Below are 25,572 nucleotides of genomic sequence, written 5' to 3' on the forward strand. Positions count from 1 at the left end.
TAATGTAGAAAGAATGTTTTATATCAAGAAACATTCCATCACTTTAGCTCCCCTCTGCAATATGAAGTGGTCCAGACCACACACAGATTTATGACTTCAGGTAAACTAGATCTACACCTCCCAGAGTTCATATGATCAGTTTGTGTGTGCGTACTTTTGTTCATTTGTCTCCAACAGCCTTTTAGTTCTAGGGTACACAATTCAAATAATTCAAGACCCAATTCTACATCTTTGAAGGCTATATTTTAATTTCCATTCACAAAACTATTTAAAGCAAAAAAAAAAAAAAAAAAGATTAGCAGGACAAACATTTACATAATCCATTATATTATTAAAATTAATCTGATATATGCTTAATATTAAGGGCTACTTCTGCCTTTTTTCTAAAAGACCTGCCTTGCAGCTTTAATTGCATTTTGAACTGATATTTTCTTTTTAACTTCCCCTTTCTCTGCCTTGTATCACTGATGATTTTAGAAATGGGCTATGTCAGATGCAAGGGAGGGCACCAGGATGCAGGTCTCTTGTTATCTGGTGTGCTCCCTGGGGCATTTGGTGGGCCGCTATGAGATATACCTGGTTGGTTGGCAACCTTCAGTCTCGAAAGACTATGGTATAAGCCTACAGCACCCAGTATTCCCAGGCGGTCTCCCATCCAAGTACTAACCAGGTCTGACCCTGCTTAGCTTGAGATCAGATGAGATTGGGCATGTGAAAGGTAACAGTTGCTGCAATCCCTTGGGGGCTGGGGATAAGGATAGGCCCTCAGTTTGGTTGTACTTGTCGTAAGAGGCGACCGAACAGCCACCGGGTAGATGGGACTCAATAGCCTGGGAAGGCAGCTCATCTGAGAGAAGGAAAACTCTGATCCCAAACCTCCACTGTCTTATGGCTACATCCAGTTATGGAAAAGGCTTCAGGAGTCAACCTCGAGGCAAAATCCGGAGCCGGAGTCCCTGAGGCAGTTCATGGCTGAACACAGTCACGTTCTGGCAACTCCTGCGACGCTGCTGGAACCAACCGTATTGGCTTCTGCCTTTCCATTGGACCATTTCAGCGACAAGGAGAGGGGGGATTTGCTGCATGGGAAACAGTCTGTCCTCCATATCTACTTTACCCAGGCTTCGCACACTGGAGAGGACATTGTTTCAGAACCAGCATTCAGAGCGCGATACCATAGTCTTCCAAGACTAAAGGATGCCAATGTATGTGAGATACAGGAAGCCGGACTAGATGGGCCTATGGCCTGATCCAGTGGGGCTGTTCTTATGTTCTTTTTTTTCCTTCTACACTACTACAGGTCTCTCTAAAATCCCCTCTCCTTTTTTCTCTTTGCTCTATAGCACTCTGTGCAACCCCATCTCCATCACCCCCTCTCTTTTGGTTCCTGGTCACAGGTCGTTCTGTAGTCCCATTTCTCAGTCAACTCCCCCCCCCCATAACCAATGTTCCTTTACATGATTGTCCTTAAATCACCACCAGCTTTCACCAGCTCTCTTTAGTATTGAATGCAATTAGTTGGAAGACAATGCATAAAAGTACTATCTAGACATGTTTTGAATCAACACATACAGCCGACTGGTTAACCTCTAATCATATACTGTAGCTATGCTAAACATTATTAGATAAACCAGTTTAGTTGGCAAAAATTAAGAGAGACTGGTGTGTGGCTCTGGAACTTGATGTAGAAATTAGAAATCACAGCTGTCCTAATTCTAATCACTAGCATATACAGTTTTCCCCACAAGCCATTGCAAGGGAAGAGTTTTAAAAAAAGTTATTTCTGCTGTATTGCATGAAGTAGCATCTTATTCCAATTCTTGTTCCAGGGAATTAAGATTGTACATGTTTTTAATATAAATGTAAATATGCCACTAGGATGACTTTTTAAATTGATCTGTAGGAACAAAATATAATATTCAAAAATCGGAACTTTATTTTTTTATTCCTGAGCCTTCAGAGGACTATTAAAGGCCACAGCAACAGTACAATATATGTTTATCACTCCACACCAGTGAAAAACGACAGATGATAGACTAGTGAGTGTGTATTTCAGCAACTGAGGCCAATGAAAGCAAGATACAACTGATGAGCCAAGCACAATCCCCAAGAGTGCATATAACATAGCCTAAAACCATCACAATGCCCATGAAACACAGTGACATCAGAGTCTGGAATGTGATGCCTGAACCAGGCTAAATGTGTCACTGCTTGCACACTCACTTCAAATTTTCAGGTTCCTTCCCCTTCACTTCCTTAATTTGCAATAACTATAGTTTGTAATGACATCTGAATCAAGCATACTACAGTTAATGTTAATTAAGGCAATTGGCCAATTATGGAAATCTTAGTCAATTACATTGGCAAAGATCTGCTTGTGTACCAACAGTAGTTCTGTAGAAAAGGAACATATATTCTGGATCAGGTTACTTCTAAATTCTACTGATTTAAATGGAGATTGCTTGCAAGAATATAATCAGTACAATAGCCTTATAGTCTATTGGAAACACTTAGGGTGAGTTCTTGCTTTGGAGCAGGACAGGCTAACCATTCGTCCTCACCCACCTGAATTGAGGCAAAGAAGATTAGCAAAGGCGTCAGTATGAAAGACCATTCCAAACCTGTGCCTAAATCCTTACCAATTTTCCAGCACCGGCATAGCTGTGCCAATGGGACGTGTACTGCATCCTGCAGTTGGGTGGCACTCATGGAGGCCTCCTCAAAGTAAGGGAATACTTGTTCCCTTACCTCAGAGCTGCATTGCCCTTATGTCGGTGCTGGAAAGTGGGTTAGGATTGCACCCTAAATTTTTTTCCCACATCCTGTAGTCCAAGGAACAGGGAAAATTGAAAGAATCAGTTTAGAATGGGAAAGAAAAAAGTACTGAATGAATAACTCTTCAAAAAGGTAATTAGCCAGATATTTTTTTTAAATTCTTTAGAAGGTCTTCATGGTACTTTGATGTGTTGATTCCAAACACTGCAGTCCTAGAGTTAATCTCCAAACTATAGATTTCAAATTACAGACTGAACTTTAGTGCTAAGCATAGTCTAGCCCAGTGTTTCTCAAACTGTGGGTCGGGACTCACTAGGTGGGTCGCGAGCCAATTTCAGGTGGGTCCCCATTCATTTCAATATTTTAATTTTAATATATTAGACTTGATGCTCCCCTGGTATGTGACTGCATTTGGGGAAAAGTGACAGACCTGTACTTTTAACAGGCCACTATGTATTATGCTTTTAACAATGATAGTCAATGGGACTTACTCCTGGGTAAGTGTGGGTAGGATTTCTGCCTATGATTGTTAAAAAACTTCCTGCTTGATGATGTCACGTCCGGTGATGACATCACTTCTGGTGGGTCCTGACAGATTCTCATTCTAAAAAGTGGGTCCTGGTGTTAAATGTGCGAGAACCACTGGTCTAGCCAGTTCAGACATCACAGCAAACTATGGCTAGAAGAATCAAGACACTGAGAATAAAATCTATGTGCAAGCCTAGCACAAATCTGGTCACCCTCTAAATTTGCATAATTTTGTTCCAACAGTGCCTTAAATGTAATTCTTTAAATAAAAGGGACACATGCTAAGTGTTCCTTATATTTAAGTACACAGGAAGGATGCTCTGTCTGGACCCAGTTTGCATTCACAAAGATGACAACTGACTGAGTCAGGACTGGAAATAAAAGAATTTCTGATTTCATTTCACAGATTAGGAACAGCATCTAAGAAAGTGCGCTATCCATTTGTCCAAAAGCTCTCAAAAGCACAAAAGACCAGTTTCAATAACCTAGGTGGAATATGCCTGTTCACAACCCTCACCAATTAATATTTCAAATACGCCTCTTTGAAATTCAGGATACTGCAAATATGCACTTGATGTCACCACTCCCCAAAGCACTTTACTTAAAAGAAATCTATTCATTCCTATACCTAACAGCAGCCACTGTGATTTGCAGTATGAAATATGTTTCATCCTCTACTTACCTATACTACACTTTCTACAAGGAGGATTAAGGATTTTAGAAAAAAACGGACTCCATTGGCGTCATCTTTAGCTTCATCATTGATCTTTACGGCTGAGAAGTTAGACCTACATAAATTAATTTAGATATCTAACCAACCTCTCTTACAATCTCTTATAACCAAGCCACAATGAGAAATATATTAGAGCAGTGGTTCCAAAACTGTAGGTCTGTGGCCTACCAGTGGGTCACGACCCAATGTTCATGGAACTGACAAAGTAGATTTGGCTCTGCGCATCAAGGTTTAAACAACCTGCTACTTGGAAGGAGTACTGCTGCCCAATCACCATTATAGCCACAGAGCCTTGAGCAACTGGTAAAGTGAAACTTTTTTTAGATGGGTCCCAATACTATTTAAAGTAAGAAGATACTATGGGATTTTTGTTCCTACTTTGTGAAAAATTTGGATAAAATTAACAAAATTATTTGCTCAAAATTAAATGAAGAGCAAAACAAAGACATTGAGATGAGCTTTTAGCCACCACTATTAACTAATCCCATTCAAGAAACCATACTGAGGAAAAGTTAAATGAAAGCATCCTGTAGTGATAAGATAACCAGATGTCTATTGAAAGACATGTTGCCACAGTGACAATTTCCAAATTTGCAGCTGAGGGTCAGAAGCAGCTTTCATTATCACCAGGATTTTAAACCACAATGCTCTATTTTGTAGAACATGTTCCACGTTCAGTTCATTTTATAGGTAATATATAGCATTTCTCCAGCTTCATACGAGATGAATGCAACGCTTATGCCTATATCATTGGAGGAAAAGGTATGCTTACAGCAGAGTGTCAAACGAAGGTAAGAAAAACCAACAGTTGAGAACTGTTACCCGAGAGTAAACAGTGTAATAGCAATATAGGCAGAGCTTATGAGCTTTCCACTGGCAGCTCATACAAAGGGTGGCCAACTGGCAGCCCATGAGCTGCATCCATCCAGCCCCCACCACGTTCCACTACCCACCCATGACACGTGGTGCTACTGCTCTAGTCTAGGCTGTGCCACTTGGGATCCTAGCTGAGCATGAGATGTTACTTCTAAGCTAGCCAGCCATTTCTCAACACTAAAGTTCTGACTTCCTCGCCAGCTCAGAAGCAGCCCCCCACATGTAGCTGTTACTGTCTATATTGCTGCACCACCATCATATACGATTGCTTCACAGTTCTGGCTGTATTCTTGCATCATTCTCAGCAAGGATGTTCTAATCATGAGAAGCAAACCCCGCAGGTTTCATACGCAAATGGAATGTTTTGGAGCATTTGCTGTGTTCTTGTACTGATCTGTTGGTGGTATCAAGACAACCTCAACAGCTCCCATTCTAATCACATGAAAGTTGAATAAAATCAATGGTGAGGCTCTATGGTTCCAACATCACTATTCTTGCCAACTCATTCAGAGGCCTTGTCTGCTGCAGGGAGACATAAACAGATGTTTTTCACTTATAGATGCTCATTATTATAAAGCTGGAGAAACCCAGTTTAGTAATATGCTTTTGCATTTGCTGCGGCCCAAATGCGAAGCCAGTTCAGACAAAGCAAAGTGATTATCCACTTTATATGGCGCCTCTCGTCAGCTACAAGCATCAATTATTTTCATGCCTCTAGCATGGCCTACAAATAGAGTCAGTTCCTCAACAGGTGTCAATAATTGTATCTGTAGGTGTCAATTAACAGGACTCCGGAAGATAGTTCTGTACCCGAACACTTGTGGAACTCACAGAGATGGTCAAAATAGACATCTAATGTATTTGGCTTCAGCAGCAACATTAGTGTCAAGAGACTATCATTCTTATTTTCACAGCGCAAGAATCTTTCCCTGAAAAATGTGTCATCTGGCAAGTGAAAATGTGGCCTTCAGCAATGTGTGCAAATTAGTCGAGGTCAAGGCAGAAATGTCAGAATTTGCCACTTCTCTGAATACATGCAGAACAGGTTCTGATAGATTTTTAAGACCTTTGAAAATGTTTGTCGCTTAGGAGAAGCAGGCAAGAAATGAATTCATCCTGAGGTATCTGAAGATTTAAAATTGTTTGAAATGGGTTTGCATTAACCATGATTAAGCATTAAGCAAATAATGGTAGTTTCCATTTCTAGTCTCTCTGATTACAAGGTGACAGACAGATCTTACTGGTGTCTGTCTAGACACACCTTCTGGGTACTTAACTCAGCAAGCTAAACCAGAATTTCACTATACTTTTTAGCATCTTAACCAGGATTAGAGGCAACAAGTTACAGTTCACTGTATCTAGGGTTAAATATTATGGTTGCATTGGGCCAGAAAATGTCCATCTATTACAATTCTATTGTGATGACTATTACATTTTTTCATGTCAAGAGTAGGGAGAATCTGAGAATCTTACAAATGCTCACCATTTAATTCCTACCCCACTTAGGGCCCAATCCTATCCAATTTTCCAGCACTGGTGCAACCACAATGCAGCCCCGGGGTAAGGGAACAAATGTTCCCATACCTTGAGGAAGCCTCTGTGACTGCATCCCCAACACAAGAAGCAGTGCATACCCCTTAGGCATAGCAGCATCAGCACTGGAAAACTGGATAGGATTGGGCCCTTACTATACTAATTCCTATACTTACTATAAGATACTTTTTCCCCTTTCGAGCTCTAGACACAAGATGAAATTATTTCATCCATTGAGACGTATATATGTATGTATGTGCATTCCGCTCCCCCTCTTCAACCAAGAACAGTCATATAACTTCTGGTAGCTTTAGACCTCCTTGCAAAACCTGAACTAAAGCCAGATTGACACTTAAGTAAATGACAAATTACTCTGAGATAAATAGAGTATTGTGCTCTCCTGTAGTTACCCTGAATAACTGCCTCATGTTTTGCCCCAAATCATGTTATTGTAAACTCCTCAGGGTAGTTCCCTCTGGTTGTAAATTTTCATCATCTGGCTCACCCAACGATGCTACTATAATTAAACATTACAATTTTAAACAAGCTCCATTGCTTTGGAGACTAAGGCAGGCAACACTGTATAAAATAAGCCTATAGCACAGTTTGAATAAGCAGCTTCTGCTCTGATTTGCCTTTCAAATGGCTTTATTTGCTTAATAATCAAGCTGGCATTAGTTTGGTTTGAACAAAATAGACTGTTGCTCACACTGGGGCCTTTTTTGTTTATTCTTAAATGTAAGTGACCCACTGATCAGCGCCAGTATCTCCATTCAGGCAGAAGTGGAGGAAAAAAGAAATGCAAAAGCAAAACAAATTTTGCTATGACTGGTAGCAGAATGTAAATACATAAGAACGTAAAGTGACACTAGATCAGGAAGGTCCATCTAAGGCGGTGTTTCTCAAACTGTGAGTCAGGACCCAGTTGGTGCATCATGAGCCAATTTCAGGTGGGTCCCCATTCACTTCAATATTTTATTTTATTGATGTTCCCATGGTATGTGACTGCATTTGGGGAAATGTTACAGAGCTGTACTTTTAACAGGCTACTATGTATATTCTTTCAACAATGATAGTAAATGGAACTTACTCCTGAGTAAATGTGGGAAGGATTGCAGCGTTGGATTGTTAAAAATTTTCCTTTTTGATAATGTCACTTCTGGTGGATCCTGACAGATTCTCTTCTAAGAAGTGGGTCCCAGTGCTAAAGGTTTGAGAATTTAAGGTAACCTTCTATATCTCCCTTTGTGACCAGCCAAGTGTAGTTGGTCATTTCACTTCTCCAACATCTGGTAATAATGCCTTTGAACACAGAAGTTTCACTTTTTAAAAAAAGCTATTATAATTAATCAGCAAAGGGAGACATATATCCCATCTTTTTAGAAAGCCATTTGTGAAAGCAGTCAGCACAATTTTTTTGGGGGGGGGGCAAATTTATACACACACACACCCCTACATATCTATCGATAACAGGGGTGCCCAAACCCCGGCCCTGGGGCCACTTGCGGCCCTAGAGGACTCCCAATCCAGCCCGCTGGGAGCCCCCAGTCTCCAATGAGCTCTGGCCCTCCAGAGACTTGCTGGAGCCTGCACTGGCCCAATGCAACTGCTCTCAGCATGGCGGCCAACTGTTCGACCTCTCGTGTGAGCTGTGGGATGAGGGCTCCATCCACTGCTTGCTGTTTCACATCTGTGATGCAGCAGCGGCAGCAGAGGAAAGGCTGACCTTGCTTTGTTCAAGGTCTTTTATATGCCTTGAGCTATTGCAAGACCTTCATTCATTCATATAAGTTCCAACTAATATATTCCTGGGTCCCGCCCTGGGTCCCGTTAGGGAGAAGGGTGGGATAAAAATAAAGTTTTATTATTATTATTATTATATATTCATTTATGTAAATTTATTCAAATTTGAAATGAAAATTAATTCTTTTTTTTCCGGCCCCCGACACAGTGTCAGAGAGATGATGTGGCCCTCCTGCCAAAAAGTTTGGACACCCCTGATCTATAATATAGCTATATCTATATAAAGTACAGTATTATATATAAAGTGCTTATTTATTAGATCAGACACCATGGTAATTCATGTTTAAGAAAGCTTAACTATGGTTAAGCTGAATTCACAAACCAGTTATAGCCATTATTCTGCCAGCAAACAAATCTTTTCTATGACTTGCCTATTACATGTTCAGAAGCTCTAATTGGGGTGTCAGGTTGGGCACTGGCAGAATGCCCATCAGAGGGCCCACCTAATCAGGCTGAACTCTGACTCCTCAGTACTAGTTGCAATGATAGTATTCAGAAGCTGGCAGGGACACCACAAAGGCCCTAATGCAGAGCCCCTCCCTCTACGTGGCATGGGAACTGGCTCCAATCATGGTATGGATTCTAAACTATCATTAGAACAAATCAGGGTTTGATGGGATTTGTGAATTGAATATGGTATGAAATTAGACCAGAGGAACTGAACCAAAGGAATGTAAACTAAGTCTCCAACAACCATAGCAGTTCCATTCCAGAGTCTAACCATAGATCATACCTCAGAATAGCTGGCTCTGGCAGATCCAGCACTATCATGCATACACAAAAGCACCACATAGGACATACTGCATCTCCATGAAAGCACCAAAACAGCCATCTGTAACTCAGATGTCCACAACTTGGGAAGCCAGTGTATGTTATTTTGATGTCATATCTAACTACCCTTCAAATGAGTAAATGCATGCATCTGAGAACCTCTCTGGTCTCTTCTTTGAGATTCCACAAGCCAAGTTTCTTTCTACTAGCAGCTAGAAGGAAACTTAAAATACCATTTTGCTCATTATGCATACACATTTTTACAAGTAAATGAAATAAAGAGTGTGTGAACACATGCACACTCGTTTCACAACACTGGTAGCTCCACAAGAGAAGTGTTGGTGTAATACCCAACTGCATTTCGATGCCTATGAGAGAGAAAAAGCCATTGCTCCAAAGAATTCTATTTCTGTTTCAGTAAGCCTAAATGCTAACATAACCTACTATTCACTCCAGAGACATTTGGAATTCAAATGGTAAAAAGTGTCTGCAGTATTACAGAAGCCAAAGTCAGGGCAGAGACAGGTTAAAGAAACTTCTCAGCCAGTGCCAATGCTTTAACACACCCACTTCTCCCGTGCCAATTCTTGCTTCCCCTGGAGGGAACAAGTTTCCACAGCCTCCCTCATCCATCTTTACAGTCAATGTGCTCCACAGAGTACTGAAAATGAGATTGTCTTAACACTGAAAGGCTAGGAGAAACTCAACATTCCAAAGGAATTAAATCACTCTCATCTTAATCAGGCACATCACACTTGGGTAGGGGCCTTTGAGAGGAAAATGCTGTTGATTACTCTCTGCTATTCTGTCGGACACAGGGAATCATATTAGGAAGGAGCTACTGGAATACCACCAACTGTGTAAACTTGGGGGCTGAGACTCATGCAAGTCTTGTGGCTTTTTGGCTAGCATGGTCTACTCCTTTCTCCTTAGATAACAAACTATATTAATAAATCATGAAATAAATATAATCTGGTACATCTTGCTACTGAACAAGAATACGACACATTCCTTTCCATGTGACAATTTCAGAGAAGATGCCACTGCTACAAGGCACTACTCTTGTTCTGTGCTGAAGCTTTGTGTTCACAGTGCCTGACACCTCACAACTCTAGCCCTGCAAACCTCTCTTTCTTCACTAAGAGCACAATCCTAAATTGCACTTAAGCAGGTACAAATCCCTTGCATCGGCTTGCGGGTGTCGCAAACATGCATAAAGCACGTTTGTGCCACTGTGGGAGTCAGGGAGGCCAACCCAAGGACATGCATCAGCCTCCTCGCACCAGAGCAAGTCCCCGCAAAGGTAAGTTCATGCCAACGGCAGGACAGCAGCATGGGTGATTGGGAAGGGTGTTTTGTGGGCGTTCCATGGCAGGGGGACAGAGAGCAGAATGGAATCAGGAGGGGGAGTGGGACCGGCCATTATGGACTTCCCCTCAAGAAGCTTTCTTTGGTCGTCTCATAGTCTTGACAGAAAGTGATTATTATATAGATATTTAAAAATCTTTACACAAAGGGAATATAAGATGAAGACAAGAGATTCGAAATGGATAAGAAAATATATGGCTTTGAAGATCAAACATCTTTATTAGAAAATTTAATTCTGTTCAGAAGAAGAGTGAGCTATTAGGTTATTGTTAAAATATGAGACAGAAGAGGAACAGGTTAAGGAATTTATGATACAATGGGCTAGAAATGTTGTTCATGAGATTTTGATGGAGCAATGGGAAAATTTGTGGACCAAAATACTGAAGTTTACACTAAATGTAAATCTTAAAGAGAATTTTTATAAAATTATGTACAGATGGCATATAACACCAGCTAAATTTGCAAAAATGAATGAAAATGTACCTGATAGATGCTGGAAGTGTAAGCAACAAGAAGGTTCATTCTATCATATGTGGTGGACACGCACCAAAGCAAAAAAAAATATTGGACTCTGATACACCAGCAAATGCAGCTGATCTTTAAGGTAAATCTGCAAATGAAATCAGAAGCCTTTCTGTTCGGAATACTCAATGACTGGATACAGCAAGACTTTAAAATTTTGTTTTTATACATGACAACTGTAGCAAGGATATTGTATGCTAAATACTGGAAGAATCTAGAGGTACCTTCAGTTGAAGAATGGTGGGTAAAGATACTGGATTTGGCTGAAATGGACAAACTTATTTTCCTTCAAGAGAAGTCAGTAAAGATTTTTATGAACAACTGGAAACCACTCAGGAACTTTCTGTGCGTCAAGGGGAAAACTGGTCTAAGGGAGAGGTTTTCAGACTGGGGCGTCACGACACCCCAGCCTGAGAGCCCTGGGTAGTTCTCCCTTAACGGGAGGGGCAGGGGGAAGACATAGACGTGGCTTTGCACCTCTGATCTGGGAGCAGGGGTGCACTGCCACTCACCCCTGCCTGCAGCAGCTTCCCGGAGCTTGGCGGAGCCTGGCGCCAGCCTCAGCAGGGTTTCCCACGCAGCACAGAGCCCTCCAGAAAATGATCGCGACCACTTCCGGTTTTGCGATCGTGAAACGGAAAGGGGTCGCGATTGCCTTCTGGAGGGCTCTTTGCTGCGTGGAGAGCCCTGCTGAGGCTGGCACCAGTCTCTGCCGACCCCTGGGAGGCTGCTGCAGGTAGAGGTGAGTGGCAGCGCGCCCCTGTGCACAGATCAGAGGTGCAATGCTGAGCATCGCGTCTCTGCCTTCCCCCCATCCCTGCTGCCTGCAACAAAGACTTAGTGGCTCTCAAACTCTCCCAGAGTTTGAGAACCACTGGTCTAATGAACTATAGATCTGAGTAGATAATTGATACAGAGATAAAATCTTTTATTGAGAATAAGATAAAGAATTGAAAATTAAATAATTGATGAAGGAGAGGGATAAAATTTTAGAACAATTTAAGAAAGTATTTTAGAAATAAGTGAGAGACTGTTTAAGATATATACTTAATATGTTTAATGATTTTTGATCAATATTTTGCAGCGGAATAAAGTAATTTAGATTTAGGACCGTGCTTGCTGTATAATTTTCAATGTCTGTTATTATTTGTTTGTTGGATGTTGTAGGGTGTGAAGTTGTGCTAATGTTTAAGGTTTTGTGGGTTTGTGTTTGTTAATTTTAGTTGTCTAAATAAATAAATGGGGGGGGGGAGAATACAATGCAGGCCAGCCAGCTGACCTGTTCCAGCACAGGTTAGGATTGGGCTGTTTGACAGGTAAGAAAAAAAACTGAAGCTTCCAACATGTATGATCCTACAAAGCATCAGCATCAGCTATACAGTATGGTTTGAAATGCAGTTGAAAATTCACAATCAAGTCCAGGACATTTTTTTTTTAAACTTCAATTGAGGTGGAGGTAGGTCCGCGTGCAAATGGAATAGCAGTGCTGGGAGGGAAGAGTAATTCTTGTAACATACACTCCCTCCTGCAATCTAAATTGCCTTCCACAAGTTGCTTTTAGCTCCATTGAGGGAAAAATACACATGCAGCTGCTAAGTTCTATGTCCATTTCCAGCAAAGATTCTGAAAATCTCCTCTGGCTATCTGCACCAATGAATATCCAAAAGTAGTTTAGAAAAGTAGCTTGTGCCTCTTGGAATTCAAATTCTTTCATGTTCCTCTTATGCATTCAGCAGTCTCATCCTAGACTTGCAACACCATAGCAGCTGAACCAATGACACTTACAGCCTGGATCAGGTCATTTTATGTTACAAAGGGACAGGTCATTTTATGTCACAAAGGGACCAAGCAGAAGATTCATCTCTAAGGTTGAGTAAGATATCTGAGTGTCAGGCAATGGTAACAAGAGAGGTTAAGCAAGAGGAATTGTCAGAGACCAGGAACAAGATTGCAGAAAGAAGTCAAAGGATAAGGAAGCAAAGCCAGGACTGTCAGAAAGGAGAGTCAATGATAAAGATAGCCATATAAACCAGTTCATAGTTAGGAAAGAAAAAAAAAAAGATGTACAGAAAGATATTACTGATTATCACAAAGCAACAAGTTGCTTATATGGAAGTCTATGGGACACTATACGTAACAATTTTTAATCTGTTATATCAAATATTTATTGCATGTTTTTAAATCATTTAAAAAGTGGAAATAGGCCAAGTTGTGTGGTTAACTTTACCAAAAAGTCCATTCCGATCTGCAAGGCCTGGCATTTGTTCGTTTTTCTTTGCTATGGGATAATTTATTTTATCCAGCACATTTGAATTCTGTCCTTCCTCCAACAAGCGCAGAGCAGTGAACAAAGGGTTATCCTGTTTTAACCTCACAAACACCTTATAAGGCAAGCTGGGCTGAAAGCCAGCCCAAGGCCACCAGGCTGAGCATGAATTTGCATACTGGTCTGAATGGGCCAACTCCAACTTGCCACACTGATTTAACATAAGACTCATAAGACATTTAACTGAACATAAGAACAGCCCCACTGGATCAGGCCATAGGCTCATCTACTCCAGCTTCCTGTATCTCACAGTGGCCCACCAAATTCCCCAGGGAGCACACCAGATAACAAGAGACCTCATCCTGGTGCCCTCCCTTGCATCTGGCATTCTGACATAACCCATTTCTAAAATCAGGAGGTTGCGCATACACATCATGGCTTGTACCCCGTAATGGATTTTTCCTCCAGAAACGTGTCCAACCCCCTTTTAAAGGCGTCCAGGCTAGATGCCATCACCACATCCTGTGGCAAGGAGTTCCACAGACCAACCACATGCTGATTTCCAATCAGCGATATTCAGTAGTGCTGTTTGTTGTTACTTGCAACTAAAAGATTGGCTTTAAACATTTGCTGGACTAGGGGAAGGATTCAAATTTCTATCGGGTCTGATGGCACTTAAGCACTGAAACTACAGGTTCAGAGACGTTAAATTTCTTGAGCCTTGGCAGTTGATTTTCTTGGTGGCGTAGCTGGAGGGGGGCAGAGCGCTCAGCCTGGCAGGGAGCCTCAGCAGGGTGGGCAAGCGGCCCCTCTCTTCGGAGCCATTCCCAGTGGGGGGAGCAAAACAGAGCTGTACGGCTCCCACCCTGCTGAGGCTCCCTGCGGGCTGAGCGTTCCACCCCCCTCCAGCTACGCCACCAGATTTTCTTCCACTGTGGACTCCAGTTACAGAGAAGACTAAGGCAGCTGCTGTTTCACTGCTCCCAAAGCTTCTGCAAACTTCTCTATTTTATGTGAAAGAAATCATGAAGACGTGAGGAAAGCTGTACAAATCCCCAGAAAATAATAAATTGCATCCATTCTCTAAATGTAACAATTACCTGGAAATTCGCCATACAGCAAGGAAGGGAGAGCCTTTCCTGACACAAAACAACTTCAGATCAAGAAGAAAAACACACTTCCTACAAAAAGGCTTTAAGCAGCTGTAGGATGAAATTGCATTGAGGTGAATTTTTCCTTTCCTGTGCAGTCTTCCTTGTGCGCAGGTGTGCAAGGGCACAAAAGGCTAGAGTTCACACAATCTGCCTCATACGTAAAAGAATGCATTTTTTTCCACTGTTACCAGTTATCCTCATCATCTTAGGCATTAGAATGAACCAAGCCAGGATTAACATAAATAGAGTTTTTCCTATGCTTCCTCATTTCTCGGTGCTTTGAGAACCAAGGCTTTACTAATAAGATACACCATGTCTGGAAATGGGGGGGGGGGGGGGAAAGAGGGGAGAGATGCTGCAACACCTTAGGGACAAATTGTTTTACTGTGACAGGAGTTTTAAAAAGGCATTGGTCTACTTCAGGGGCACCCAAACCCCGGCCCTGGGGCCACTTGCGGCCCTAGAAGACTCCCAATCTGGCCCTCAGGGAGCCCCCAGTCTCCAATGAGCCTCTGGCCTTCCGGAGACTTGCTGGAGCCTGTGCTGGCCTGATACAACTGCATGACGGCCAACTCTTCAACCTCTCACGTGAGCTGTAGGGTGAGGGCTCCCTCCACTGCTTGCTGTTTCACATCTGTGATGCAGCAGTGGCAGCAAAGGAAAGGCTGGCCTTGCTTTGTGCAAGGCCTTTTATAGGCCTTGAGCTATTGCAAGACCTTCATTCATTCACATAAATTCATCTCTAATATATTCATTTATGTAAATTTATTCAAATTTGAAATGAAAATTAATTCCTTTTTTTTTCCGGCCCTCGACACAGTGTCAGAGAGATGATGTGGCCCTCCTGCCAAAATGTTTGGACACCCTGGTCTACTTAATCAGGTGAAGGATATGAACTGAGAACGGATGAATACAGAAACATGGAGTTACAGTAAACAGGATGAAGATGAACTCTTAAAAAGATAGAAAGGGATTAAACTGGATTGGTTGACGGAACTACAAATTAAAACAAGATGGATGAAAGATAAAAAAGAAGGAATCTATCTAGAGGAGACGGAATTTGATAAAATATTTCTATCAAATGAGGAACATTATATTAAGAGGATGTATCAATATTTGTTATGGAAATGGAAGATGAATTGGTAAAAGAGGTGATGATTATATGGGCAAAGAAAATTGGACATAACATAATAATGAATAATTGGGATCAGCTATGGAAAAGAAATATGAGGATAATCAAGGCAGCAACAATGAAAGAAAACATATATAAAAATTTTTATAGATGGTACCTATCTCCAGATAGGTTGGCAAAGATGTATCCCGGCACAAGTAATAAATGTTGGAAATGTAAAGAGGTGAAAGGATCTTTTTACCACATGTGGTGGCTTTGCCCTAAGGCAAAAGTTTTGGAAAAAAATTCATATAAATATTCAAGTTATTTTCAAATGTGTAATACCCTTACAACCAGAATTGTTTCTATTGAATATCTTCCCTGAAGGATATAACAGTGATTTCAAACACACTTTGTTATACGTGATCATTGCAGCAAGATTGGTCTATGCCAGGTTATGGAAGAATTCAGAAATTCCTGGTGTAGGGATGTGGATTGAGAAATTATACAAGATTGTAGAAATGGGTGTGTTGACAGAAAGATTGAGGGATGGCGAGACAGAGAGAATACAGAAATTATGGAACCCATTATATGAATGGTTAGATAAATGATTATGAAATATTGATTGAAGAGATGATAATTATAGAAATAATTATAGAAATAAGACAGTATTGGCTGCAGTTCTGTGATTCCCTAGTGTTTTTCCCTCTGTATTACCTTGAATATATATATCTGTGATTTTTCCTGTACCCATGCCTTAAATCAAATAAAATATTTTAAAAAAAAAAAGATTGCTGAGGCAGAGTCGGATCTAGAACATAAGGTGGAGAACATAATCAAGGGCAATAGCAGTACTACATGCACCCACCTCATCAACATAATTGACTCATTATTGGCTCATATACCACTTTGTTTATATTACTTCAGCTGTAGTTGGGAGGCCTTCTATGGAAGAGAGCCAGGAAAGCCCTGAAGCAACTGACCATGAGACTTTCCACTGGTACAAGAGTAACTTCTTTACTTCCTCATTTTCAGCACTCAGATATAAGTTAAGAATAAATTTGGTAAAACTGTTAAATCTAAAGGGTAGCAGGCTCTCTGGAATTGTACCAAATTTTGAATAATCCCTGTTGTGTAAAAAGGCCTTACTGAAGACATTTTCATTACTGCAGTCAGAAAGACCTCACCCTTAACACACAAACACACACACACAGAGAGAGAGAGAGAGAGAGAGAGAGAGAGAGAGAGAGAGGATTGCAGCATTCAATACAGGGCTAAGATGTACTATCAGTCCATATAAATGAAGAAGCAGAAATGCTAAATTTTTTTAAAGGATTATTATTAGATCACAAAAACTAAAAGAAAAATATGACAGACATCCACATTACTATTTTAACAGGAACTGAAATACTTGTTGCATTTCATCAGTGTTGCTAACTCACTCCACAGGTATAAACATGACTGGCAATGATGTAGTCATCTGTTGCACATTTAACTACTAAAGAGCACTAGAGTTTTCATGGGCAAAGTGCTCATACACAACAAGAAAGCCATAATAGGTTGAGCCTTGCTATTTGCGAGGGCTTCGTTCCCAGAACTCACATGGATGGCAAAAACTGCATTAAAGCAAATTCATTTAAAAAACAATGCCCCTTGACTAGGTGATTTAAGAACAGCCTTGCTTACCTTGCCTTGACAGGGGCATTAGGCAGACAATCCATCAATCAATCTCTCCATGCACTTAGAATGGCTTCACTCTGAGCCAATGACCCCTCCCTCCTCCCTTGTTGGCATCCTTCAGTCTTGGAAGACTATGGTATCGCACTCTGAATAGTGTTCTGCAACAGAGTGTCCTCTCCAGTGCGCAAAGCCTGGGTAAGGTAGATATGGAGGATAGACTGTTACCCATGCAGCAAATCCCCCCTCTCCACATCACTGAAATGGTCCAATGGAAAGGCAGAAGCCAATACGGTTGGTTCCAGCGGCGTCGCAGGAGTTGCCAGAACGTGACTGTGTTCAGCCATGAACTGCCTCAGGGACTCCGGCTCCGGATTTTGCCTCGAGGTTGACTCCTGAAGCCTTTTCCATCCGGGTAGATGGGACTCGTCAGCCTGGGAAGGCAGCTCATCTGAGAGAAGGAAAACTCTGATCCCAAGCCTCCACTGCCTTGTGGCTACATCCCTCCTCCCAGAGTGCAGCAAAGAATGCAAGTGATTATCACATGCTCATGGGGAAGGGAGGGGTCACTTGCTTTGGAGTGAAGCTGTTCTACGTGCCCGGAGAGAGAATGATTGATGGTCAGCCAGCTGCGCTCTCTCATATTAACGAGGCTATTGTTAAACAACATTTTTCCTTTAAAGGCCCCTTCTCATTGTGTTGAGATAAAACCACTGGAGAAAAATTCATGGATAATTAGGTTATACCTGTAATTTAAATTGGTGCTCTACTACTTATCCTAATTCCTAAAAGAGACCAAACTCACAGACAATGCCTCAGAGTATCACCTATGGTATTATAACACTGGAAGTTTATTCAGGAATATATATTTTTAAGGAACTGACATTTTGATTGCAAATGCAACACTAATCTTTTAATAACATTTTCAAAGCAAGCTAAATTATTTAGCTGCTGTATATGTTAGATGCTATGAGCTTCTTTTAAATATTGCACTGAATGTCATAATTATACAAAAGAATATGCCCACACAATACTATGGTATAAGGCCAGAATATGTTTGAAATGGCTTATTTCCAAAGTTCTTTGCTGCCTAACTAACTGCTCAGGACATCAGTGTTGCATCCTGAAAGCATTTGGGTTTGTCTATTTTGCTGCTAAACAGCATCCACAGAACTTTCAACGGTCACAATTTCATTCCTTTTCCTCATTCAGCTACTTGTACTTGGCGTTCCATCTACAGACATGCTCAACGGACTTCTTTAGAGCATACAGGCAGAAAACACAAGGATTGTCAAATACACCTGAATTAAGAGACATGAGCACCTATTAAAGTGACACCTAAGTTGACTAACCAAGCTCAGTAAATCTAACTTCAGCTGTATTTCTGAAGACATAGCTGGCACCCACAACAGACAATCTGTAACGTTCACAATAGCGGGAAGTACTGCAAATGGCAGCTTAAAAAGTTAGAAATTCCTTGACTAAGCTTCCCAATTTCTTCTAAACAGGTTGGGCTTGGAACATCAGATTCTGTTCCGTTTCAATTCCTCCTTCCCCCCCCCCCCAAACTTTTCAGGGAAAATTCCTTGTTTGGGGAAAAAAAATGTTCACATTCAATTACTTCAAATGCAGCAAAAGCCACCATCTTATACAGACTTTTTTTAAGCATGTCCCACTGGAATCAGTTGAACTTACTTCTGAGTAAACATGTAAGATCAGGCTGCAAGACTTATTTAGATGTCATGGAATACCCCAGAAATTGTGATTCCTGTTTCGGTCTACCTGGTTGGAAGCCTTAAAAGCCTTTGATATTGTATAGGACAAATGCCTTCCAATTACCTTCCATATTTGTTTTCTTCCTATCAGCATCAACAAAAGGTTCCATCCACTAAAATGCAATAATTCGAGGTGTGATTTTTCAGTTATTTTTCAGTGATAATGAAATTTAAAAAAACATAGCTATAAGAAGCCCACCTAAAAGTGATCTAGTAGCGTGCTTTGCCCAAATAATAATAGACAAACAAGCCTTGCTGAGGGAGAATCAGCATGGCTTCAGTAAGGATAAGTCTTGCCTCACACACCTTTTAGAATTTTTGGAAAAGGTCAACAGTTACGTGGATGTGGGTGAACCCGTGGACATTATATATCTGGACTTCCAGAAGGCGTTCAACACGGTCCCTCACCAAAGGCTACTTAGAAAACTCAACAGTCAGGGAATTAGAGGACAGGTCCTCTCATGGATTCAGAACCGGTTGAAGACAAGGAAACAGAGAGTGGGTGTCAATGGACAATTTTCACAGTGGAGAGAAGTGAAAAGCGGTGTGCCCCAAGGATCTGTCCTGGGACGCTTTTCAACGGTGTCGTTGAGCAGTGAGGTGGCTAGGTTTGCAGACGACTCCAAGCTTTTCCAAGTGGTGAAGACCAGAAGCGATTGTGAGGAGCTCCAGAAGGATCTCTCCAAACTGGCAGAATGGGCAGCAAAATGGCAGATGCATTTCAATGTAAGTAAGTGTAAAGTCATGCACACTGGGGCAAAAAATCAAAACTTCACATATAGGCTGATGGGTTCTGAGCTGTCTGTGACAGATCAGAATAGGGATCTTGGGGTGCTAGTGGACAGCTCGATGAAAGTGTTGACCCAATGTGCGGCGGCAGTGAAGAAGGCCAATTCTATGCTTGGAATCATTAGAAAAGGTATTGAGAACAAAACAGCTAATATTATAATGCCATTGTACAAATCGATGGTAAGGCCACACCTGGAATATTGTGTCCAGTTCTGGTTGCAACATCTCAAAAAGGACATAGTAGAAATGGAAAAGGTGCAAAAGAGAGCGACTAAGGTGATTACAGGGCTGGGGCACCTTCCTTATGAGGAAAGGCTATGGCATTGGGGCCTCTTCAGCCTAGAAAAGAGACACCTGAGGGGGGACATGATTGAGACATACAAAATTATGCATAGACAGAGTGGATAGAGAGGTGCACTTTACACTCTCACATACCAGAACCAGGGGACATCCACTAAAATTGAGTGTTGGGAGAGTTAGAGAAAAAAGAAGTATTTCTTTACCCAGTGTGTAATTAATTTGGTTGGTCTGTGGAACTCCTTGCTACAGGAAGTGGTGATAGCATCTCGCCTAGATGCCTTTAAAAGGAGATTGGACAAATTTCTGGTGGAAAAATCCATTATGGGTTACAAGCCATGATGTGTATGTGCAACCTCCTGATTTTAGAAATGGGTTATGTCAGAATGCCAGATGCAAGGGAGGGTACCAGGATGCAGGTCTCTGTTATCTGGTGTGCTCCCTGGGGCATTTGATGGGCCGCTGTGAGATACAGGAAGCTGATAGATGGGCTAGATGGGCCTATGAACTAGAGGGGCCTATGGTCTGATCCAGTGGGGCTGTTTTTATGTTCTTAACTAGAGTAGTTTTCTCTGATTTATGCATCTTGATTAAATGCTAACTGCACCTACTTCAGAACAGCAAATGCATTTAAAAACTTCATAAAATTGCCAATGAAGTAAAGACTTCTACTAAACCTTCCTCCTTCATCAAAGTTGAACTATGATTTTATCACTATGGGATCATTTTTTAAAAAGTTCACACACAGATAAGCTACAGTAACTTGCAAACACAAACATTATACTAGTCATTTTTGAGTAGATACAGTGGTGGCATTCAGACATCACATTCATTATCTAAAATAAACTGTGTGCACACCTGCCCTCCTTTCTTTGCATATTTGACTTATAGAAGACTCCCTGGTTTGTTAAACCACAGATTGCTGGTTCAGACATGGATGATAAACTGTGATTTCACAAACCAGGAAACCAAGCGCGCGTGCGCACACACACATACACAAACGCACACACACACAGGAAGAGAAAGCACATGCACACAGAAACTTGGCTTGGATAACATGACATGTTAACACAGCCAGTGTTGTATTTTGCACAGTTTACAAACTACATTAGATGACCAAACATGGAAAGTGCGTGAAGTGGTTGTTATGCAATGCAGAAGATCTATGAAATAAGAACGGTTCAAAAGGAGGAAGCGAACAGCTATTCCTTGCACAGGAAACTGCATGGAACGCAGTAAGAGGAACTAAGGGGCATAATTACAGGACACAGAAGTACAGCAGGGCAGAGTCTAAAATGAGGATCATGATATAGTAGGAGAGGTATCCCTATAAACATTGCAGACTCCAGGTGCTAAGAATCCTTGCACCGGTTCCCCCACGTTGCCGCCCATCTTCCCCCTGGTGGAACACTGGGTGATACCACAACACCCAACCATGAAGGATATGAGCAGGACCGGTAACATACAGTAAAAGAAAGGATTTAAAAAAAACCATACAGGGCTTTTTAAAAGAAAGGAGTGAATGAGATAGGTAAGCAGACAAAATAATCAGGAGAGTAATGTTTTCCAAAAAACAGTCTTGAAGCATAGTACTGTACTGGTGTCCTATTAAAATATCTAAATTCTCTTGCCTGAGAAATGCCGCAGAGATTAAACAAAAATGTGGGAATTAAAGCAAACCACTAGGAAGCAAACAAGTAGTATTTACAGGGGCCTCTTGTTTTACACGTGTTTGATTTAGATGTTTAATTAACACCAAAACCTCATTTATGCTTGCAAATTTTTGACATAATACGGTCAAACCTCCTGCATGCTCAGCTGTGAAACTCTGTTTTCCCCATCAACCATGTCTGGAAAATGTCCATCTGCTTTATCTCAGAAGCCTAAAGCTAAAAAGGCACAAAAAGCAATCACAAATGATGTGAAATTAGATGTGAGCTACTGCCTTCAGAGATGAAAGCATGTATCAGGTGTTGGTCACATGCTTGGATTAAGTGGGAGCACTGTTTGTACCAATCAAGACAGTGCTTTGAAGATAAAGAAAAATGTCCCATCAGTGACATCTACAAGAAAGCTCTTATGCTCAGAGTTCTAGAATGGACCATGTAGAGCAGATTCCCCTGACCTGTACCATTCACATACATTCTTATGGTAACAATATTTTTAGTTTATGTGTTTTGGACATACATGCTGCTTTTCAAAAATGTAACCCCTGTGTAAAACAAGAGGTGCCTGTATTTGAGTCTGCGGTCCTGAACACCTGGATACAAAAGATACTACAGAAACTTTGTACTACAAAGGAAATATTATGTCAGTAGCAAGCAAGCACACACACAAGAGGACTCCACCAAGGAGATCAGAAAAAACTTTCAGCAAAATATTCTTCATACTTCTCTAAAAATGGGGAGGAGGGACTGTACAAAGGTTAGAGCCCCTAACTTGTCCTATTACAACATGTTTTATGGCGCTTATAGGGGCCTTACCAAACTCTCCCTACAGGGAAGTTGGGACCAGGTATTTGTGTGGGCAGGGAGGGAGGCGGGGAAGGGGGCAGCAAAGGTGCCACAGTAATTGCAGAGCAAAAACTGGAAGTAGCTGCTGACCAGAGATAAGGATTGTTTACAGAAGCCTTAGAGGAGATTGGAGGGGACTCCAAGCAGTGCCGCAATCTCTGCAGCACTGTTGCTGCCATCGAAGCAGGCTATTTCCCTTAAGGGGGAATGCCCTGCTTCCAGTTCCCCCTGGTGGGTTGTGACCCACCAGTTTGGGCACCCCTGCACTAGAGTATAGTGAACACAACAAGTTTACCTTGCATATCAGGCAGCAGTGCTAAGCTGGATAACAGTGGCCATAGAACAAATCAATAGCAATAAAAGTAGCAGCAGCAGCTATTTAGTTGATGAGGAAATAACATTTTCCCGACTGCCTTATGGCACAGTCGTATCTCCCTGGCATGACACCACTTCATAATTAAGGCACAGATGTTAGTGCTTGTTGACAATTGCTAGGTAAAGTAAAAAAATGCTACTTTATTAACAAGCACAGGTTATAATATAGCATTAGAAAGCCATGCACTGTAGTGATTAAATGATCAACAATTCCGGTTCCATTTGCAGTAGAAATTGAGAGTTCACCATCCCGTTATGATCAATTCATTCTAATGACCCAACTGTATTGGGGCAGGCAGCAATGGAACTTGTGTTCCGCTGGCACTGACTGCCGTAAAGAAGCACCAGTCATAAAAGGCACACCAGCAGCATGGCATATGCTGCTGGAGCTCCAGCGGGAAGGTCAAAGCCTTCCTGTATGTTCCAGAACAGGCAGAAGGCGCCGATGATGGAGGTAAGGTTGTGAAAGAGCCAGGACAGGGTGCGGGAAGGGTAGAAAGGGTTCAGGATAGAGTAGGGTTCTAGAACCCTTCCCAATCCCATGGTGTGAGCCCACATGGACCTGCACCAGCTATTTCACTTGCACAGGTTCAAGCACACCGCCCACCACCACAAAGGCTCACCCCCAGGTAAGGGAACAATTGTTCCCTGCCTACCTCACAGGGAACAACTGAGTTCTCAGTGGAGAACTCCACAACTCCCCTCCCCAACAGAATACAGCAGTAGTCATTTTAGTGCTGCTGCTTTGGGGAGAGGGGAGAGAACAGGATTAGGCAGTATTGGCTAATTGTAGTAGCAACAGAGGAAAACGTCAATTCACATTTGGTAAGAAAAACTGGGAAGCTGAATCAGCACAACCCAGTTACTTGAAGGTGTGTAAATCCTCTACTACGGCTACAAATGTCTCTTTGGCAAATGTGCTCATCTGAATTCATTATGTCCAGTATAAGAGATACATAACACTTGGAATTTTTGTACAGCATCCATGTTCTCTCTCTTCAAATGGCCAGAGGACTATGAGCCATTATTTATAGGGTAAGTTATTATTTAGAGCCAGGTGTGTCTGGCGCAGTGGTTTGGAAGTTGGACCTAGACCTGGAAGATCCAGATTCAAATCCCTGCTCAGCGATAAAGCTTCCTGAAAGACCGTGAGCCAGTCACCATCTCTTATTCTCTCCTACCTCACAGGGTTGTTGTGAGGACAAAAGGGCAGTGCAGCTATGTACACCACCCTGAGCTCCTTGGAAAAAGGGTGGTATAAAAATGTGATAAATACATTGCAAAACTTCATAACATAAATATTCTTTGTCCCAGAATCCACTCTCACTTTCTAGTAACTGGATTAAGCAGCATATGACGACAAGAGATTGCAGGTTAAGCTGTACCCCATTTTTGGCTGTATAAGACAAAACGTTTTTTTCTGTTACAGTAGATGTCTTATACTCCCCATTGACTTATATATGGATGGAATATGGAGCACAGATATAACAAGTATGGAAGAGCACATCCCATCAAAATGTTTGCTGACTAATTGTTTCACCAATGCATATACAGTACATGAATCAAGTGTTCACTCACAAATGTTTCAGGTACAGATAGTGTCAAAATGCTCCCTGTGAAGTCACACAAATGACACACTGCAGAGTCAAGCTAGAACTGGTGCAGTTTGTCAAGGAAACCAACAACAATATAGCTGCTCATCAGAAGTCTGGTGTCAATGAAAACTGTGTAAGGAAGTAGTGCAAATAAAAGGATGCTCTGCACGTGACAAACAACCCAAGGCGGCTAATCACAGCTACAAAACTAGACAGCCAGTAATTGAGGATTAATTAGAAGAATATGTGCTGACATAATATAGGCAACTTAATACAGTTCAGCTGAGAATGAAGGTGAAAGAAAGTGCCAAAGACTGAGTAGCTGAGACCTTAAGGGTATGGCATCATGGCATTTTAGATTCATGCACAAGAAAGTACACCTCATGGGAAAAGGTTTAAGCATCCTCTCACCAGCTGTTCAAAATTGGGGCCTTGAGAGGTTGCTTTCCATTAAAAAAAGGTTGAAACTTCATTATTAGGAACATTTGCGTCTCAATAGGCAGCTGCTGCAAAGAGAAAGGTGAAAGGTAGGCAGAGCTCGCTACATAGCACATCACTCAACTCCTCTCAAAACGCTGATGTATAAGTAGCTGCTGTCACCTGCAAATGAAAGCTTTGACAAGCTAAGTTCTTTCGCACCAATTTAAAAGCACTGAGAATCGTGCAAAAGGATGGCACAAGCTTATTAAAATAATCAGAAAAGGAACAAAAGGCACTAAGCACTTTCTTGTAAGTGGCTTCATTATTCCCCGTCTAAGGTTACAATCCTACACGCAGATTTGGAAGCAAGTTCTATTCAACAGCGGGATGCATTTCCAAGTAAACTTGCAGAATTGGGTTATGCTTCATATGCATGCAAAGTTGCACTGCCAGTATAACAAACCACAAATAAAACACGCTACTTGGAATGTAATTTGCCCACAACTAAAGCCATAACAAAAGTACCCCAAATTATTGCAAGATTTTCCCACTCCCAATACGCACTGCAGTGGCCTGCTTAGACTAAAGATCGCATTCAGGAAAAACTGTACAAAATAAAAGCAGAGACCTGCAATGTCTGGTATAAGAAAATCCATATGCCCAAAGCAGTGCTCAATAAGCAGTTGGGAGG

At 41.6% G+C, this 25,572-nt stretch overlaps 1 protein-coding gene across 1 annotated transcript in view; it reads right to left on the reverse strand.

Moving 5' to 3' along the window:
* The window catches only part of GNAI2 (G protein subunit alpha i2), a 158,772-nt gene that overhangs the window by 98,473 nt on the left and 34,727 nt on the right, over window positions 1-25,572 (reverse strand). The gene's annotated exons all lie outside the window — the stretch shown is intronic.

The sequence above is a fragment of the Tiliqua scincoides genome, chromosome 2, assembly GCF_035046505.1.
Source record: "Tiliqua scincoides isolate rTilSci1 chromosome 2, rTilSci1.hap2, whole genome shotgun sequence".
Lineage (NCBI taxonomy): Eukaryota > Metazoa > Chordata > Lepidosauria > Squamata > Scincidae > Tiliqua > Tiliqua scincoides.